A 21,391-nucleotide genomic window follows, 5' to 3' on the forward strand; every position below is an offset into this window, starting at 1 on the left:
GCAGGAAGGAGGGTGGCCAGCAGGGAAGAGAGACAAACCATAACAGAAGTGAGCTGACCTCTGACTTCCCTATCAGTGTGAATAGGAGATTGGTCCCAGACAATCTCTGTCTGCAGTAGAATATTCCAGTGTGAAATGCCAGCATGAAATTACTAATTATCATGCTTTTTAACTTCAGGATATGCTGCTAACTGTATATATTCACAAAGTCACCATCGTACTACAGAGATAGGTGCACAATGAGGTATTATCTTGCATTGTGACATTAAATTGTATCAGGCTAATTTAACAGTCTTTTGTAGTGCCTATTTTAATATCCCCTGCCTTTTATAGGGATTTACAAAAATGCTGTGCAGGGGAAAAAAAAAAAAAAGTTCCCAAGCAATGGATTAAGGGGGTTTTTTTAACCTTACTGTGTAAACCTCTAAATTCTTCGGCATTACATACGGTTTTTCACAGTGTAGAAGATCAATATTAGTGTTTTTTCTTGCCCACAATGCAAGATGTATTACTCAAGGTACATGACATACTACCTCACCAAAGTACCCACTGAGATTTGTAGGTGGTGTTGGGTTACAACTGTTTTTTCCTGGAGGCTAAAATTGCCTAAATCTTGGCTCTCACTGTGCTGGTTTTTTTCCCTCATTATATATTTAAGAGGGTCAAATCATTCATCATTCTCAATTACTGGGATATAATTCACTGCATGCAATGTGAGCTACAGACCAGATGCCTGGAAATTCCTGCACTGACCAATAATCTTAGGTCCCAGTACACATTCTGTTTTTAATACAACAGTAACATGTTTGTTTCCTATTGAATTATTTGCAGAAAATGCATCCCCAATCAAAGCTTTGTCAGGCAGGTGGTTATCAGAATGGGACACAATCAGGGAGACTCAGAGCAATATAAACATTCTGAGCTCTGTTCCCTTTAACAGCCTATAAAATGCCAATAACATTTAAAAGGAGTAACTTGATTTTATTAAAGGGCAGGATCTGTCATGGGAACTCGCGGCTGCAAGACGTTTAAATGAATGTCTCTTAGTGGACTGGAAGTCCTGCCCTCTGGTACTGCAGGTACTAGAAAATAAGTTATTTCATTTTCTAAGTGTTTCAGCTTGTCTGTATTCTCTTCTACTATTGTTGCATAAAATAATTTGTTCTTCATGGTGTCATGCAGTAAATTCACCAGGGTTAAGGTACAGACATCACATAAAGTTTGAAACAGTCTGTGTGGACAACGTGTTCTAGTTTTGAATGTTTTATTTTGCTGCAGGGTACCAACCTTCCTACATTTTGTGCCAATTCCTGAATCATAGCACATGGATTGGCACTTGGGGATGTGATTTAGGGGTGATCATGGTGGTGCTGGGTTGATGGATGGACCAGATGATCTTGAAGGTCTCTTCCAGCCTTGATGATTCTGTGATAAGATTGTGATGGTGTGGAAATCCATACTCTCATCAGCTCAGCACACCAGTGACCTGGCTTAGCCCAGTTTTCTGGAGATGCAGTATCAGAGATACATTTTAAGGATGGATGGGAAGGTTTACAATAGTTTTTTTCGGTAGCCTAAGGGATAGCGTAGGGGAAGGTACAAACGGTCTTCTAACTTCAGAAAGCAGCATTAATGATTCAGTACCCATAATGATAGCACATGAGAAGTGTCAGAGAGGAGAGAATAAATTGCAAGGGGTTTTGAAATCGAAGACAAGTGAAAGGTATTTGATATGGTAGGGAAAGCGAGGAGCCAGTGAAAGGATGTTAAGCAAAGGGGGATATGATCAAAGTGATGACAAGATAATGATCTCTCTAGAAATGCTGTGAATAGATGTAAGTGGGCCAGGATTGCATTTGTCAAGGCGAGTGAGAGGGCTGCAGTGGTCAAGTTAAAAGCTGATGACCACGTTACTGAGAAATGGAATTGTGAAATATGCTCACACAGGTCTGTGTATGCATTTAATCTGTGGTGTTGGTATTTGCAAAGCCAGAACTCAGATAAACTAATCCTTCCGGTCCTTTTTAATTACCATTTTGTGAAATACTGAAATTGTCAATTTTGTCATTGTTCATTGAAACTCCTAGAAATTGAGAAGAAATGTATTTGGGTCAGCCCAAGTGGTTCGTTTTTTTTTCTCTTGGATTCTCACTTTTACATAATATCGGGGAAATTAAATGCCAAGTTTAAGATGACATGTATTTCTAATAAAAGCAAAGAAAACTTGGAAATGAAAAAGAATCTCACACTTCAGTGCCATTCACGATCTAGAAGAGGAGTAGTTTTCATCTAAGTTACGTGCCTTGCTTAATTTTTAAGACACTTATGCATGAGTAAGATAAAAAAAACCACAATTAGAATTATTCCTTTGTCTTATCTGGAGCAGTATGCCTTGACTGCTAAGTTAGTACATTCTGGAGCATCACACCCTCTGAACTTGTCTTATTATCAGTTCTAGCTAGGGGTAAATATTAATTGGATCAAGCAGCAGGAAATGATGGCTAGTGCCCTCATCAGCAGGCAGAGATGCTAGGTTCCTCTTTTCTTTCTTTTTTTTTTTTTTTTTGTGCCAAAGAATAATTTAGTTATAGATATGAATTTGAATGGCTTAAAGAGGAGAGACAGGGAAATCTCAGGCTAGCCCGTATATAAACAAGAAAAAATTTAAAATAGTTACTGGGAAAAGAGGGGGTGATTGTATTAGCAGGTTTCTTTGTGTTTGGTTGTGCTTTCAAACTTTACATTTGGTGATGACCAAGAGGCTTCTCTAGAAGTTCATGTTGAAGGAGCTGGATTCAGGTCTTTTGACTGGCCCTGTAGAGAAGTTTGCCTTTTTTCTGTAGAATACAAAGGAAACAGCATTAGATATTCAAAGCTATGTGGTACCAGTGCCTATATTTCCCATTTTTACACTGAAGCAGCTGTAAGTGGCTCTCTAGTTCTTTCTGCCCTGTTTTGTTCCTGACTACCTCAAGCACATAATCAATACAAATTTTCTCAACCTACCTCTTCTACACTGAAACCATATGGGAGAAATGAGCCCAGAATGTCTTACAGAAAATCCCATGTTAACTCAGATGGTTCTTCTTTATTTCTCTGACAGTAATATAGCACTGACATTTTCCAGGGCTGCAGATATTCTCTTAAACAAAATGGTCACTGGGCACCTAAAAACAGTGTTTCAGGATGTATGTTAATATAATTACAAAGAAATGGAAAAATTTGAATATTTTGAATATTTGAAGTACGCACTTTTCAAGAAGGTTCTATTTTAAGTTCATGAAAATGATTGACCCTGATGTAGTTAGCTGCCATATGGGAGGAAAACTCAATTAAACAGAAATTGAAGAACTTGAGTTACTTTTGAACATGACAGTATGTCATGTGACATTTTGGCTCAATATCCAGTTTCCAGTTGTCACATAAAGATGATGATGTGCAGACAGCCCTTGTTCCCTCTGGCCTGTATCGTTTCTGTCACGTGGGTGTGGGGCTTTGACTGTGTTTACTTTAAGTAAGCAAAGTAGGGAACAGCACAGCCTTTCCCCTGCCCTCGTGCTGCAGACTCAGCACGTTTTTCTGTCTCACCTAAACTAGAACTTCGTGTCTTTCCAAATATCTACAGGAAATCTGATGATGTAAATGCTATCAGGACTGAATGGTGATGATTTAGGAAAAATGAAGTCATATTCAATTCAAATAATGAAGGGTGATATTTAAAAACCCAAACCCTCAGTTTTTGGTTTGTCCCTTGCCTTTTCCAACAGTCAGGTTACCTCAGTGACAGACCACGTGGTTTATAAAAAGCATGAATTCTTTTATAGTAGCTGCTTGTGTTCAAGTAGAAATCGAAATCCTGAGGTTGCACTGAGCTTCACTGGGAGATTTACAAGACTAATGATTAATCAAAATGGAATAAGGTATTCAAGTTTTCTCTGAGAAGTTCACCTGTAGTTTTTTTTTTTTTTTTTTTCTGAATAGCATATAAGGAAAATCAATCTGGTTTATGTTAATGTCTGTAGTACTGAAATGAACTTTGAAGATTATCCTGATTTAATGTTTTGGCAAACTGTTCCATTTAACCTGAGATCTGATTGAGAAAATAAAGAAGTATTAAAGCAAATGTAAATTCAGTTTCCAAATCTTTCCTAGCCATCAGCATCAGGGTTTTCATTACATCTGTAATCTTACATGCCAATGGAAGTGCTGTCACTTGATTAAAATATCTTCATATCATATATAAAATACTTCTGCACTATTATTTCTAAGTCTTGGCAGCATGCATTAAGTACACTTGTAAAAATAATTTCCTTGAAAAGAGAATAATATAAGTTTTCCATTTAAACAAGAATGAGGGATGATACAATTACACTTGCAATGAATAAAAAAAGAGTTTTGCTTTTCAATTTGAAAATGAATTATGTAGATTTTAATGTTACTTGTATTTGTTTTAAACCTTATGAGGAAATTTATTGTGATAACTATAATAATGAATAATCACTTTATATAAACATATATATAAAAGTCTTGTAATTAAGCATTTAAAGATACACACTTTTGACTCATCTCCTGTATATCACTTAGATAGAGGAATTCATGAATAAGGAGCTTGATAATTTAATCATGTGGTCCTTATCTGAATCTTTTACATTATCTTTAAAAGTTATAGCCTTAGGTACTAGATCTCCCAAGCATTTTCTTCTTAAAGCAATGAAGTGCATACCACTGTACTGCAAGCTAGCCTTGCCATACATTTTCTTGAGGCTTAACTGATTCTCACCTGGTCATTTGTGTGTGTATATATATATATATACTTCATCTTTGTTTATACTGATTTTCTCTTTATTATGCACTCAGGGAGTTTAGGGAGCAGAAGAAAGCATTGTCCTCCTCAAGGACTACACACTTGTGGAGAACAAGTAGGAACTAGATTGGGTACTTGTGCTGTATTTCATGAACTGATTACACGGTTCAGATGAGTGGTTTTGTTTTTTCTTTTTTTTTTTTTTAAATCACAGATTATGAAGTATTGTAACATAATTATGGCAAAGCATAGTCTAATGTTCTGACACTTGCTTGATTCTCGGGTTCAGGTCTGAATATAGCATTATTTATATTTGGTTGAGTATAAGGGTTGTTTTTAGGAACTTAAATGATGACAATTTTTTATATTCTTGTCTCTATTGCTTAACTTAGATGTAAAGACATAAAATGAATTTCCCTTACTATATTAAGTGAAGGCTTCATGATATTAAATGGTTGTAACCTCAAAAACCTTTTGCAAAGTACTGCTGTACATAGTTTATTGATGGAAAAACGGAGATCTAAGGAAGACTGAAGTCCTCAAAAGTGTTTAAGTACTCACCTTCTCCTAAAGTAGGGAGGTGATTATCTCCTACTGGACCAATGATCAGATTTAACTTTCATCTTTTATACAAGTTGGAATGTTGTGGATATGGTGGAAGCAGTAGATATGGAACATACTCTCTTCAGGAAACTGTCAAAGAAACCTGAAGGAGGCAGCAGCTACATTGCAGCAGAGGATTATTGTCTTGGAAAACTGGAGAAATATATATTGATGCCTAAGTGTGGTGAACATCAAACTGACCAAGAATCAAAAGTTAAGCTGGGGGGAGGAGGGGCATGAAAAACAAGTTCTGTATTGACAAATAGGATCTGTAAAAGGCATGAAGCATTTTTTCCACCCTGCTTGATTTGGGCCATGTTTCATTAGACTCAAGTGTTAACATCTGAGCCCTGCAATTCAGAGTGCAGTCTGGCTTTAAAGAATCCAGAGAACAGTATTACATGAAATGTCTTCCACTGTGTTTTTTTATAATCCCTGACTGTATATCAGATGTCCTTAGAAAAACAGTGTCATGAATCCAGATCTTGCTGTTCTGAAGCAGTGACCCATACAGGAGACATAACCATAACATTTATTCTTCTTATTATCTAGCCATGGTCCAGACTGGGTTGCATTGTTTTTTTTTAAAATAGACATCCTTAGCTTCTCTTTGAGTTTTTAAGGGTAATTTTGAAAGGATTTTTTCCAGGCCAAAGATTGATTTTTTTTTTTTCCCCCCAAGGGTCCAGTGGAACTTATCATACACAAAATATTACGTCACCAGTAGAGAGAACATACAGTATGGACTCTACTGTCATCAGTGTGCTGATGACCTGGGGCTCTGTGATTTATTTTCATTAAACTTCATCAGTGAAAGGTCTCCTTTCTCTCCGCCTTCACAGAGTGTCTGTGAAATTGGATTTGGATGACAATGAGCTAGCTGATGCCCTAACTAGGAAAAGCAGTCACTGCTCATTTGGGAACTTGAGATCTATTCTTATCTGTAGGGAGCTTCACGAAAGATTCGGCTTGTTCATTGAGATCTGGTAGGCTTGGTGGACAATGATGGAGTTTTGACGCAATTTTGGGTATTTATCTAAAAGTTTTTACACTGAAATGTGTACTTTGCCACACTAGTAGAAGTTTATATAACTGCTGGGTGATTACTGTGGTGCCCTTACTTGCTTTTCCTAAAGCCAGAGACAGCACCCTGTTGTTGCTGCAAAGGCAAAGTGCAGCTGTGTGGCTGTCGGGCATGAGAAGGGTGTTGGTTGACGTTGAGTCTTTGGGCAGTCCCTTGGATTTTCAGGGTTTTTTTGTACAAGTACAGGGACCACAATGGATCCTTAACAATCTTACATGATTTTGGTCCTGTTACCTACACAGATCTTTTTGACCTGCTGATCCCACTGGCTGTACTTTAAACGTCTTTGTTGTGGCAAGGGAACGTTCTCAGTGGAAGAACAATGATCTTCTAAAATGTAGATCATAATCTGTCTCCTCTCTCATGAAGATATGGCCAGCTCTTTCCCTTTGACTCCTACATAAAAGTATGACTGTTCTTTTTAAAATATTTTGTGTTCATCCTCTCAAGAAAAAAGGTTTGTAGCAGACCTGGATGTGGTGGGTTTTCTGTAGTTCGCGTTTTTTGTGTTTTGTTTTCTAAAGGGTTTTTTTTCTTGTATTTTACTGCAATGATTTTTTTTAAATAAAGGCTTTAAGATAACTTTTTCTTGCTTTGCCCTTCCAGTGGAACAGCTGGGAGGCATCCAGATTTACATCTTGTAGTTCTAGCCAATACCTCATGGAAAGTAAAGAGCATCCAAAACTATACAGGTGATCTGTGCTATCACTTTTAATACTGTTCTGAATTAACATGAAATAAACATTTCCCAATTGGAAATCACAACCTTTTTTCTTTCTGTAAAGCATATTCTCTTTGAAGGAGCAGAATATCTCTTGATATATGCTTTAGTTACAACAGCACCAGGCCCAAATCTGTTCACATTGTAGAGGTCAAATGACTCATTTTACAAAGTCAGCCATGAGAACACATTACTGGGTCATATGATGTTATTTTTTGCTCCAGGTGGTGTCTTGGGCTCTTCCTCTCCGTGATCCACCTGAGCTGGAGGTGGCTGGTTGCCACTATTAAGAATATAAATTTTTTTTAAAATTTTATTTTACTTTTAAATAACAGATCTCAGTTCAAGATGAAGATGATATTAGCAAACACAGAAGATTAAGTTTCAGGCTTAGACTGCATGTAACTTAAATTTTCATGGACCTAAAGAATTCAATACAAGTTCTTTTCTGCACTGAGGATGTGCTCTGCAGCATGGAAGCAAGTTACTGTGAGGATAATTGTTTGCATGGTGTGGTTACATCATGCAGATATGGGGCAAATAGAAAGCAAGAAGACAGTAGATGAGCTATTTATTTTAGTAGCTACCACCCAGTTCCTACCTGCTTTGTGTAATATACAGATTTTGGAAGAAATATTGGAAGTACCAGTATATGTTGTTTTATTTTAAGGTTATGGAATCTTCATCTCATGGAATTTGTCAGAAAGGGGAAGATCTGCTTTGCTCCAGTCCGCACTGTATTAGGCGCCATAAAGAATGTATACAAAATATAGACGGATCTGTAGACAAATAATTGTCTTCTTTTACTATAGTGAGAGAGAGAGCTTTAAAATAAACAGACATAATGTTAAGAAGATCTATGAGTGAACTATCATCCTGTAATTTAATTTAGTCTAGTCAAATATTAACTGTTGAATGAAAACGGACACAACACAGTTTTATCAGGTCAGGCAGCAAAGTGCATCAAAAATTACTTCTTTGAAGCTAATGGATTTTTATTCATATTTAGTTTTGTACTAAAGTCTTTAATTTTAAGTAACCTACATTTCTGCACTGGTCTTGCTGTTCAGCCAACTGGTTTGCAAGATATCATTAACATTTTCTTTAGAATTAGTCAATAAGTAGTTTTATGAAAGTAAATATTTACAAAATATTGACTTTATAAAAATCAACAAATGTTATCTTCAGAAAATATTTATTATTTTAATGCTTAGTTTTGTAAATTATTTTGTAGACACATAACAATACTATTTGATGAAAAGACACAGTAGTGCCTTAATATCACTACAACACATCAATATTTGTTCTGCTACTTGCTGTTTTGACATACTGTGAGATAATGTGATTTCTACATACAACTTCTACTTCTAGAAATAAGTGTCCGTGTTAACTACAATTTTTCTTCTGTTTTATTCCTTAAATCTTTAGTGTTGTTTGCAACTATCTCAGGGCCAGCCCTGTAGTACCTTGACTTCTGCCTAAATGAGGCAACGTGGCATCACAGATAACGTACCAACCTCTAACAGCATGATCCCGATTTTCTGAAGTTAGGCACCAAACCTTCTCATGCAACTCATCTGAGAGATTAATATGTGTGTTGCAAGTAGATGAGTAGGGAGTAAGGTTTACCTGTGATTAGAGATAGCCAAAAGGGAGCACAACACAGAGTTTAATCCTATTACTGCCACACCTGTTTACCAGCCAGTTTTATGTTATAAAGTGCAAGCTGAAGTAAAAATATTTGCAAATACTATACAAATAATTTGTTTAATAAACACAATTACTTTATTCTGAAATAATTTCTCCCTAGCAATCATTAATTACAGAAGTCTTTGTGATTTTATATAAATATAGGAATATAGTTTTAAAAAAGTCCTTAAATTTCTGATCTGACCTCAAAGTTTCTTTTGTCATTAAAATTACTTCCATTTAAATCTTGCCTTTGAGAAATGTCTCTACAGGGTTTCTAGCTTAATGAACTAGCTGAGAAAATACCTAACTATTTATTTTGGAAGGTATAATGTGCATTTTTATTTAATCACACTGTGACTGGGAAATTATGCAGATGGGCCAAATTTCCAGAATATTACCAGCATGGTACCTACTGATACAAAGACAGTGTGCTGAAAGGGAAGTTTCCGTCAGTTTTCACAGCCTGATTTTTAACAAAATCCTACGTTATTTTTTGCTCACCAGTGAGGTGTGTTTTGTTTTTGTCAGGCAGTGAGGCTAACAGTCTAATGGCTGATATTACACATTCATCTGTGAAAAAGAAATTTAACATGCACATTCTCCCTATACGTAACACCATACAAAAAGAAGATTCTAAAGTGAAAAGATGTAGACAGATGTTTTTCTTCACTGTTGTGTACACCCATAAACATGCTAAGTGGTAGTTAGGCTTGCTGGTTTAAATTGTTGTTCTGTGTGTGTGTAAGTCTGGGGACTGATCAGTGGCACTTACATTCAAGCAAAAAGCAGGAGATTTTGAGTAGAGTAAGAATTCCCTATATGTATATGTGTCCATTTGTTGTGTTTTCATAGTGTCTATAACTCCACATTATACTTTACATACACTTTCTTGCTATGCTTTGATGCTTTCATGACTCAGTTCTGGTAACTCTGATAACCTACTGTCCATTTACCAATTGTGATGTTTGATCCTGTGCTATTCACCTGTTTTCTTTGATTTATGCCTTTATTGGGAGCTCTTTGAGGCAGAACTTGCTTTTTACTTCTGTGTCTGTAAGACAGTACGTGTTGAGGGAGGGGAATTGGGGCTTGTAAATTGTACTTAAAGGTACTACCATTACCTGGGTGCTGTCTTTACAATACGCTGCCTCACTAGGAATGTTATAGTTTGTGAACATTTGATATTTAGAATTGCACTCCAACTGGTGTGTTTCCATTTTTTTCCCTCATAAAATAATTCCTATAATTTTGGGTTGCTGGTCAGACAGTCATAATTTTGTAACAATTGTCCTGAAGCACTGCCAAGAAAAACATCATCTGTATATTCATTGGATCACAAACCCTCATTCTTCTGATTAAACTGGTAGTAATTTTGTGTGCTGGTGTTTGAACACCTTTTCTTCATCCTTGATACAACTTCGTTTTTACGTTTTCCTCATGTATTCAAAAGCATTCCGTGTGGGTGGGAATGTGGTTTGAGTAGGAGCGTTCACTTGAAAATAGGGTCAACTGTTCAGAAAAGAAAAATCAAATTAAAAAATTTACAACCATGACATGAGACATGAGCAGGATGCTGAACCTTAAGGTTCAATACTGCAAAATGCAGAATGTCCGTAAATGCACCTTGAAGTGAACAAGGGTTTTAGAATGGGAGAGCACTACATATTTGAAAATCAGGAATTAATTGTAGCAAGAGAATACATAGAATTGTTGAAGACTTTTCTGAAGTAAAAGCTAAATTGGTTCTCTAATTCCTACATACTATAGAGAATTTGGTTTCCTAGCTCTTTGTTCGTATACCTTTGACTCTGAAAGGCAAAGCATTGTTTGAAATTATTCTAGGATAAAATAACTATAAGTAATTGCTATATTTAACCAAAGTAATTTAACTAACTAGTATAAGAATGTCCTTAAAATGAGGTCTGCTTGATTTTTTCTTTTTTTTTTTTTTTATGGTTGAAATTTTGTTCTTGACTATAAAATGTGAATGCCTTTTTATATTTTAATTGAACAGAAGGTGGGACTTGAAATAAGTCATCCTGATACTTTCCCTGCAAAGATGTTTGACAGCTGTGTATAAGCAGATACACATTTGGGTAGTGACTGCAGCTGTCAGGTATTTCGCAGGAGTTCTGAAAGAATGGGCTATTTCAGTCTTTCTCCTTAGCACTGTTCACATACAGCAGTGTCACTGGCAGGCATAACATTTTTGTAATTCCATGAACTTGATCTCTTGAGAGAGAATGAGTTAGCCCTAGGACACAGGACTCATTTGTTTTCCTTGTCTTAACTCTACCCAGTGATCTTACCAGCTAGCTGATGATCAAGCGAGACACTAAAATATTTTGCATTGTTGTGTGATCACTCTGGGTATTTCAAAGGAAAGCATCTGGCCCACAATCTTCTTCCACCTCATTCAAGTGAGAAAAGCTACTGCATGTGATTCTTAGTAGCTGAGGATAACACAATACTGCCTTGTTCAGGGTAAGAACAAGTAAGCTCATGTAAATGCATAAAGCAAACCATAAAAGCTGATTGTTTAACAAGACTTAATCATGCAGAAAGTATTATATGACTCCAAAATACATCACAGACATTCACCTACATGGCATTTTTCACCTTTACTCATGATTATCAAAATTTTATAAAACTGTTTCTTGCTTTCAACAGACTTTCATTTGCTTCAGAAAGAAATATAATGGTCTGCTGTTCCACTGGGGCATGGAAGTCCATACTGTAGCTTCTGAACTTAAGGATGGATTTTCTGAAAAGTAATTTATTGTAATAAAATATTAGAAAACTGTTGGGTGCCTACAGTTGGAGGATATTCCAGATGGCAAACAAAACCAAGACACATGGTAGAAAAGGAAGTTATTATTTTTTGAAAAAACTTTTTTCTTTCATTTTTTTAATTTCCAGGTAAAGCCTGACAGACAATCAGTTCAGAAGTCCATGGAATATTGTCACCAGAGATCATAGGTTACCTCTGATTATATATCGTTGCCCTGTTCTTCTCATCCCATAAATATCTCTCATTGAGCAGAATCCAAAGAATTCTGGTTGACAGTACATTCCTTTAGAGCTAGAACCTTTAAACTGTGACTAGTGTTGGTTTTAAGTAGAAGAGCTGAAGCAAGTTACAAATGCTGGTTTTGGGGTTTTTTTTTGTTTTGTTTTGTTTTTGTAGCCGCATTTCACAGCTGTTGGCGTGTACCACATACCTAGGTTGGAAAAGGTACCTTTTCCTCTTTTTTATGCAGATTTTGGCTTCAGGTTGCTGTGAGTCTTCAGATAGGATCATGTAAAAGTTTTGTAATCTGAGGGCTGATATGAGTACAAATGTGATTTCAAAAATCTTCATGCTAGGGAAGCCATTTTGCATTTCCTTAAATCTGATTTGTCATATTGAAAAATATTTCAATAAATATTGAGAAAACCCTCAGGGTTTTTTTATCAACATGGAACTTTTCAGAATCTGTACGTGGTAATGAAGGGTCATGACATACCTTTTCAGGGATGTTTTGGTTTGTTTCTTGTTAAATAAATTGTAGCATCCATCAGTATCAGAATTTCAGATAGTAGTTCAACATATAGGTCTAAATTAATTTTTCTACCACAGAAGTGAAGTATTAAAATAATTATATAGATACATACATATATGTATTTAATAATGTCTACCGTTTCTGATGTTCCATGTCTCATAAAGTAAATCCTGTGCATAGTTGTGTTTCATTCTTCTCATGGTTTTATTTCATGCATTTTTCATTAAATCATCAAGCCTTTAATGTTTTCCTCAAAGCTGGTTGCTACAGTACTATTTATATAGTCCTATAGTGTTCTTTTAGCTCACTAAATAACTTTCCCTCAGGCAAGTACGATCAAAGTTCTTTGTGCCTTTAGTTATTGTCAGTAACCAGGACAGTTGTTATTTGAGTCTGTGGTAAGCTATGATTTATGATGTTTTGCTGGAAGTCACACAGGATATCTTTGCCTCTTGAGATGTGGGGAACTCCCTCATCACTTAAGACAATTTCTAAGTATCACACTTTATTAGCATCTGCATGTATTCACTCTGTATCAGTAGCTGGAGTTAAGTATCACGATGAAAGCTCTTTGTGATTTTCTATTTTCCCCTAATTGTTTGTTCTAATAAACTAACTTTTAGTGTATAAAATGAACAACAAGATTCAGAAGTTAATGAGTCTAAAGAAACATCTGTTAGAAGGACCTTCATTACCATACATTTCCAGGGAAATTAGAACATAAGGCAAGACAGAAGCTGATGAAGAGCCTGTTTGGCTTAAGCAAATGAATAATGTGGCCCAGGACAGTGGATGAGCTTTTCAGTGGGATACTAATATGTGTTGTATTGTTTTTGGCAGTTAACCCCAGATGTTAATCCAGCATCAACTGCTTTGTTCTGTCCTCTTTTCATGCCAGTGTAATATGTTCATCCTGGCAGGATCCATTTTTCCTGTCATTTTTTCAAGGCACCAAACCCAATACATTTTACCCAGTGGGCTTAAAAAGTACCTGTCCCTCCTTCAGAATGTAAAATGATTACCAGTCTTAAATTGAATTCTTAAATCAACTTTATGCCATGCTGTAGAATCCAGCGAATGAGGGAAGACACAGTGGTGTCTTCTGTATTAAAAAAAAAGAAATCTCAAGGGGTTCTGCATAATGTATCTCTTTATTTCTCCCTTTTTCCCTTTATGAAACTGTGGTCGTTAAAAATGTGTCTTGTACAAGTGCTTCTAGACACACAAAGCAAGCTTTCACACAACAGGCACTCAGAGGAAAAAACAATTGCAGCAATACTTTTCACACAGTGAAATTTAAAGCGCATTTATTAATCACTCAGTCCCAAATTTACTGTTCTGCAGCTAGTACTTTTATTCTGACATGGCAAACAACGTATAATGAAATAAAATTATGTCTCTAGACAGTTCTGGTATTTATAACGAAGAGACAAGAGTCACTCCTGAAGTTCTCATTGATGCCAGTTCTCCATTATAGCACTGATTGACTTAAACAACTCTTTATTACCCCAGAGACACTAAGCTGCTGAAAATTGGTGAAGTACTTTTTTTTATCACCGACTAGATATTTCATGAGAAGTTTGATCGAACCAATACAAAGAAGTTTAAAACTTGAGCACTCTGAGGGGAGGCTGTAGCGTATTTTTAAATCAGTCTGACCCTGGGAGAGGTGGGGAGTAATGGTATCTACAAAATTAGAGCTGAGAAATACAAAAATTTTTTTTCCCCCATAGCTTGGACTAAGGAGACATTTAAAACTTTTTCTTGGAAGGTTTACAGGATGTTTTTGAGAAGATAAAATAAAACCTATGTATATATAAATTGACTTTGCATCTTTTGACTGTAGCTGATTTTATAAGGTGGAAAGTTGATTGGAGATAGAGAAAAACATTCTGAAGAAAGGGATACTAGAAAAGGTTCATCTATGTGTAGAAACACATTGTTACCTGTAATCACACTTGTATTTCAGAATATTGAATATTGATCCTTTTCTGTATAAACCAAAAGCCTTCAGTGTCTCCTCACATCCCTTTCCGCCTGCTGTGTCCCCTGAATCTCATGGCTCTCCTGATCTACTCCAACCTTGAACTCCAGCCTTGAACAACTTCCCCATATCTTGCTCCTGAGCTTAAATATTCTTTTACTGCTAAACAAGCCTATGTGAGATGTTTCTTTTGTTGTCATTTGATAAAATAAAATCGTTCCCATTTGTTTTGAAGTTGGTTTAACGTACCCTGGTTCAGTGCTCAGAATGTCTCTATGATCAGCCTGATCCATTTTGCTTCATTTTCAGAATTGGAGATGTTCCTTAATATTGAAGACATCAAACTTGTTTTCCAGAGCTGTGCAGAGCAATTAAAATGAGAATTTTCAGGAAAATTATTTCTTGATATTTCTCTTCTCTGATGAATAATAGACTGAGATGATATCACCCAGTGGTGGTGTTATCACAGCACTCTGCAAGTTCATTTTCACTTACATATAATTATTAAATCTTAAAGCCGTTTTAAAGATGAATCTCAAAACTATTGCATGCAAGTGATGAAAAAACTATTGGTTTATTATTAAAATAATATTTTTTGTATTACATCCAATTCTATCATCCGTAGTTTTAAAAGTTGCTATTACTTTTTTAATTCCTGAAAATATGTCCTTCTCTTTTGTCAAAGGATTTACTTAATGGGAATAGTGACCACCTAAGCACTTTACTTCTCCTACAGTGCATCTTGAGAATATATTTTAATGAGTTTGAAGAAATGTTGCTATTTGTCATTAGGGAGCAGAATCAGACCAGTAGCATTTTCATTTAATAGTGGAGTTACTTTTAAAATTCAGATTCAGTTTCAAAAATATTTAATCAATATTTGAAATTTCGACAATCTCACTATTCACAAGGTTTCTCTATTGGTTGCAATTCCCCTTCCTGCAGTAGTTATTCATTTGGGAATCTGATTATTGACTTATAAGAGAGTTCAATTCTAGTATTATATTTAAAATTAAATATTGATGACTAGTTCTTTAGCTATATCATCACAATAAATATCTATCATTCTACACTTTAATGTAAAATAATGTCTACCTTATGTTTTCAGTGTTTTCAAGAAATTATATAAACGTAGTGTGTCGGGATATAGAACTTGAGATGATGTATTTTACCTGATTATGTGCTTAGTAACTTAGGGAATTACTGATACATGGATAATTTATTGTGTTTCGAATTTAGAGAAGTCCTTCAAAGGCAGCAAGCAAGGATCTTGGGAGGGCAAAGGGACATGATTCAGTATTTCTACTCTTAGAAAAGCACATTAAACACCACCAGATTTCTTGTTTACCAACCTAGAACCTTCAGGGAGACTTTGGGTCCAGAAAATAGCAGTTGAGCAGTAATGGTAATTACTACTTCTGTTTTAGTTTGAAATAAAATTAGTTTTGCAGTTATGGGAAAAAAACATTCTTTTAATGGATGTTAGTAATTTACAGTCTGTTGTCTCCGTGTGTGGGGTTTATTTGGCTCTGGTTTTTTTTTTTTCCTGCTGCCACTTTTTCTGATAGTGGGTCAAAATTCTCTTATAAATAGGCATTATTCCATTGAGGTTAGTAGCAGTTTAGACATTTATACCTGAAGAGAATTTTATCCTCTTCTCTGTCGGTTTGTAACAATGTTCAGTGTATTGGTGATGGTGGTTTTCGAATACAGACTGAGAATTGTAATAGGAGCTGTATTATACAGCTAAATGCTGTCTTTTTTTTTTTGAATGCCTGAACACCTCATTCAGATTATCTTTTACTCTTCATCAAAAATTAAAAATTGTAATATAAACTCTCTGGACCATAAACCCTCTCTTTTCTTTGTTTGCACAGCAGCTAATGCAGTGAAGTCCTGGCTCATGGCTTTTAAGCAATATACTGTATATAAAAATAATAATATAATTAAATTCAACTTTAAAGCGAATAGATTATGTGCAGTCAACATCCGTGACGAGGGGCTTTGCCTCTGTTAGCAGACATGTTAGGTGAAATGGTAGCTACTTTCATTTTATTAGAAGAATTGCATTTCTCTTGCCTTCACATGTTGCTTCCCATTCTGCTACTGCTGTTGAGGCAAAACTAATGAAAAAGAACAAATGATAATATACAGTGGAGATCATCAGAAATTGTAATCATTTGGCTTTGCCAAAATAGAAAGTACTGGACTGTTACTGGAGTCTTAGTCTACTCCTTTTTCTGCTGCCTGCCTTTGTATTGGTACTCTAGCTTTTCAAAAGCTGATGCTGATTTTTATTCTACTTTTATAAATATTCGCCTTTTGTTTTATTTTTTGCAAATATGTGAGTGAGGAATGCCTCTGTGGATTGTTAATTGCCCTTTACTGGTCTAATTTCTTTCAAATTACTTTATTTACAAATTACTCTAGAGTCTGTCTAAATAAATACTGCTTGTCCCTCAAAATGGATGATACAAGGGCACACCATCCATGTTACCTTTATTGAAGTTCTTCAAACAACACCATCATGTGAATTTAATTCCAGTATTTCTCCCTTTTCAACTTATTCCTCATTAATATGGGGGCACCCACACCTTCTTAATATCCGAGTTCATGCACATTCCCAAAGTGAAGGCAGATGCAAATTAATCTTTTTCTCAGAGTCAGGGGTTTAACCAGTCCCCTGTTTTTGTGTAACACACGCCAAAACCAGGAGGCATGCGATTTGATTGCATCTCCTTTGCCTAGTGATGCTTGATGAAGCAGGGTCCCTGGATAAGCACATGTGCACTGAGTTTAATTCTGTGTCTGAAAGCACTGTTGGATATTAAAAGATTCTTCTTTCTTTGTTGCATATAAAACCAAAGTGATTTTTCCATCCCTGCAAGCGGTGAATTCTGACATAAAAGCCTTCATTTGTCGTGTTGCTCTAGCAGCCTTGGTCTTGCTAAAAAACACGTAGGACGCTGTTAGAAGGTGGGATCATCCACTGAGACCTCTGTCCATTAGGAATTTGCTGGTGATAATGTGCAGGATGGGAAAACTCAGATTCTGAGTCACTGGCTCGGAGATAATCAGCAGGCAGATCAAAAACCTGAAGAATGAATTGGAGAACAGCAGCAGTATGCTGAGCTGTTATCAGAAGCCACAGACCCTGAATAAATGTTTCACAGGATAATGTCAGAGGCAACTATCATGTCACGTTTAAGAACATGTCCCACTTCGTTTCTCTGTACTGTAAGTGCTGGATTTTAAACGCTTGTAGTTTTTTAAAGCATTCCACTATAAAAATTGGTGAGTAGGTTTTTACTCATCCCATGATATTATGTTTGCCTTTTATTGAACATATGCAGGGAAGGTAAGACTAGCTTGCCTTCCTTATTTGCATAGGAACTCTTCTGTGCTTGTGCTAGTTGTAGGCTCATATCAGTGCTAGGAAATTAATACTCGAGATCCTTGTTCTTCTGCTAAATTGCTTTTTATCCCCTTTTTTGGCTTTACATTTTATGTGCTACTTTAATGTAGAGACATCTACCTGTACATATATTTATTGTAGTCTTAATTTATCTCAGCATTCTATTAAAATCCACATAGTTTCTTGTCCCCCAGCTAAGAAGAAACCAGATTAAATTTTCTAAAGCATTATTTTCTTTGGAGAGTTACTGCTCTGTGTGTATATCTGTATGCATTGAGCAGTATTTACTGCTGTATGTGGATCCTGGGAAAAGCTTGTGATTCCAGAAATCTCTGTATATTTGCAGTGTATTTATTTCCTATTTGAGCACCATCCATAAACAGGAAAATATTATTAATAATTTATTACGTTTTTATAATTATTTTCTCACGTTTGCAGTAGAAGAATGGGAAATTTTAGGTTTTCTCTTTTTCTTAGTCAAACCATTCTTATGAAGGTGACTATATATTTTGTTTTGTTGTGAGTAAACTACCAGCATGGTCCAACAAGTCCAGGTGGGATCCAACGAAGGATTCTCTTCTTGTCTCTATTCCTAAATTGAGGGAATAGTTGCTGGATAGTGTACCACCACCAAGTGCACAGCTTGCTTTCCTTGTACCATCCTTAATGGCATGAAGTTGTTTCAGCGAACATTTGGGTTGCATATTAGGAAAAAGTTCTTCACCCAGAGGGTAGTTGAGCACTGGAACAGGCTCCCCAGGGCAGCGGTCACAGCCCCAAACCTGCCAGAGCCCTGATGTTTGGACAATGCTCTCAGGCACATGGTGTGACTCTTGGGGCTGTCCTGTGTAGGGCCAGGAACTGAACTTGATGATCCTTGTGGGTCTCTGCCAGCTCAGAGAACATTCTGTGGCTCTGCCTTGGGAGGGTGCCATCAAGGAGGTAAAGGAGAGCAGAAAGTGGTGCTCCTACACCTGTTCTTGTCTGTCCAAAACTGGGAGGTCAGAGGACAAAGAAAGCCTGCCCCGAACAGGGTCTGCTGTTTCTGAAGGGAAGAGCAAAACCATCCCAAATCTGCCCTTTCTGAGGGCAAGAACAGAAAGAGAGAGGACATTATGGCAGAAAAGCAAGTTACTGTATCATCTGCATATGAGGGAGGACAGGAGGGTCAGCTCAAGCTCCTGAGGGGATGGGTGGGTGTCTCCTGCCCCTCGAGCTCCCCAGAGCTGCAGCGCTGACCTCAGGCTGCACCAGGCTGGAAATGGCTCCTTCCTACCATCTGTTCTGTGAGGGTGAGTACCTGAGAGCCACTTTCCTACCTAAGAATTCTGTTACATACAATATTAAATACCTTTTAAGTTGGGTATAAGAGAGCTGGGCAGCTGAGAAAGAATCTTGCAAACATTTTCCGTTCATTTCTTATTTGTTATTGCTTTTGTTTTGCAGAGACATTCTTGTGGTTCTAATCTCTGTCTTGTTGGCTGGGGTTTTTTTTTAGTTTTTCTGTAATTTCTCTTCTTCATAGCATTCCCCAGTGATTGTATTTACAGTAGTGAGTTGTAATGAATAAATGAACGGTCTTGCACAGATCAGTGGGTGCTGGTTTTATTGACAATTATAATGAATGAATAATTCCTCTATTACTATAGCTCCCTAGATTACAAATAATTTTAAGTATTTTAAGTATATGTGCGTTTCTTTTGTATAGATTGTAAATATTTTTTTAATATAGCATGAAATACTTCCATAACATATTCAGACATTTCCTAGTTTAATATTAAAATGTAAATATTAAGCCTCACAGAACTATACAAGAGAACTGAGTCAAATCCCCAAAGTCAGACAAAAGGGTGAAATATCAGATCTGGTGTAACCCACTTCATTATGCCTCATTTTCACAGTGCTCACACAACAGTGGATGATCTTAAACATCATAATTGAATAATTATGACTCAGGATGTTTTGCCTTAGGGCAGAGTTTCAGCCTTTCCTGATGTGGCAAATAATGTACCATGTCATTTTGCATTAAGAAACACGGCAGCCAGGCTCCGTATTGTGCACTGGTAGTTTTAGGCTAACAGCACACGAGTGTTTGCAGTATCAAGCCAAAACACAGCCCTCCAAAACCACCTCTGTGGAAATCCAAATATCAAAAAAGACTTTCACATATCCTAAGCCTGGTTGATGTCTGCAGACCTTTGCACCAAAGCCTTGTGGTTTTTTTAGCAGAAACAGCAATATGCCCACAAGTACTGCCCAGTTGTTTGAGCAATTTGTGACAACTTGGTATGCAGGTTGCTTTCTTAATGTGGCCAAACAATTGGACATTTTGTTAGAAATTGTATGAAACTGTTGAAAAAGCATTCTGTATTGAGCCATGTATACATATTGGACCATTGCTGGTGGCATTTCTTTTAAACAAGTAAGTTTACTTTGACAAATGCAGCTGACACCACAGCTGGCCCACATTAAGGTTTTGGACAGAGGTTTACTCTTTGGAAAGTAAATGTAATTTATGTCCAGGTGAAGCAGTGTTAGAAGTTCTTTTTGCATACAGTAAAACTGTAGGTCCAGCTTCTGTTTTTACTTCATGGCACATCACAGCTTGATTCTTCTGCACTGCTGCTGAATTTGCCAGTGGCAGCTGAGGTGACATTAAATGAGTTTGCTTCTGGAGAAGAAGTGCCCCAGGAGAGGAAAATATGAGATCTTTTTTGTACAGATGAGTCACAGCTACCAATCTGCAGTTTGTATGTTAAAGGGCCAAAACATTGCCAATGAAATACAAGATTAGAAAAAAAATCCCAGAGTAAATTCAGGAAACTGGGTGTAATCTCTCATCTTGGCTATATCTTACTCCACACAGGTCAGTTTTGTTTATTTTTTGCATAACAATTCAGGTAATTCTTTGATACACATTAGAAACATTTCTGAATGACTTCAAACTGTGTATAGAATGATTAAAATCCTTGAAATTATGGCAGTGATCCCTACACTAAATGTTTCTTATTGTTTGTTACTGAAGCTCAACAGCAGACTTTTAGTTTTAAAAATATTACTTCATCTAAACATCAGCTTTGTATGAGAAACGAGATATTTCAGGGAAAATTTCCGATGAGTGGATGAAAAATTGAATTATTTTGTTTGGGGCCAGGTAAACGTTGATCTCTGCAATGTTCAGGAGGCTGCCATACCTTCTGAAACCTGTAATTCCAGGCAGCATGAAGTGTTGTTCTTTATCATCCAGAGCTGGGTTGCATGTTGGTACAATACCTTGCTTTGGATCAGCTGCCACAGTTCTGTGCTGTGTGCGGCAAATGTGATTGATTCCCTGCTTCCAGAGGAGGGCATTTCCCTCTGTCACACACTGCTGACTGGAGAGCTTGGCATTACCTACCCACTGTCACGCACAAGGTGAGAATGTGTTCTCTGGTTTAGCCTGAGCTTTCCCCCATTTTTGCTCTCCACTGTGTGTTTTGACTCTTTTTGCAGAAGAGGAAACTGGCTCACAGGTATCTTGGCTTGTCTAGCAGACTGTAGCCAACA

The 21,391-nt window shown here is 36.6% G+C and overlaps 1 protein-coding gene across 6 annotated transcripts in view; it reads left to right on the forward strand.

The window, feature by feature from the left end:
* ATRNL1 (attractin like 1) overlaps positions 1 to 21,391 on the forward strand; it is a 522,221-nt gene that overhangs the window by 364,710 nt on the left and 136,120 nt on the right. The window lies entirely within an intron of this gene.

The sequence above is a fragment of the Empidonax traillii genome, unplaced genomic scaffold, assembly GCF_003031625.1.
Source record: "Empidonax traillii isolate 1590-97213 ecotype Southwest subspecies unplaced genomic scaffold, ASM303162v1 scaffold156:size1289327, whole genome shotgun sequence".
Taxonomy (NCBI): domain Eukaryota; kingdom Metazoa; phylum Chordata; class Aves; order Passeriformes; family Tyrannidae; genus Empidonax; species Empidonax traillii.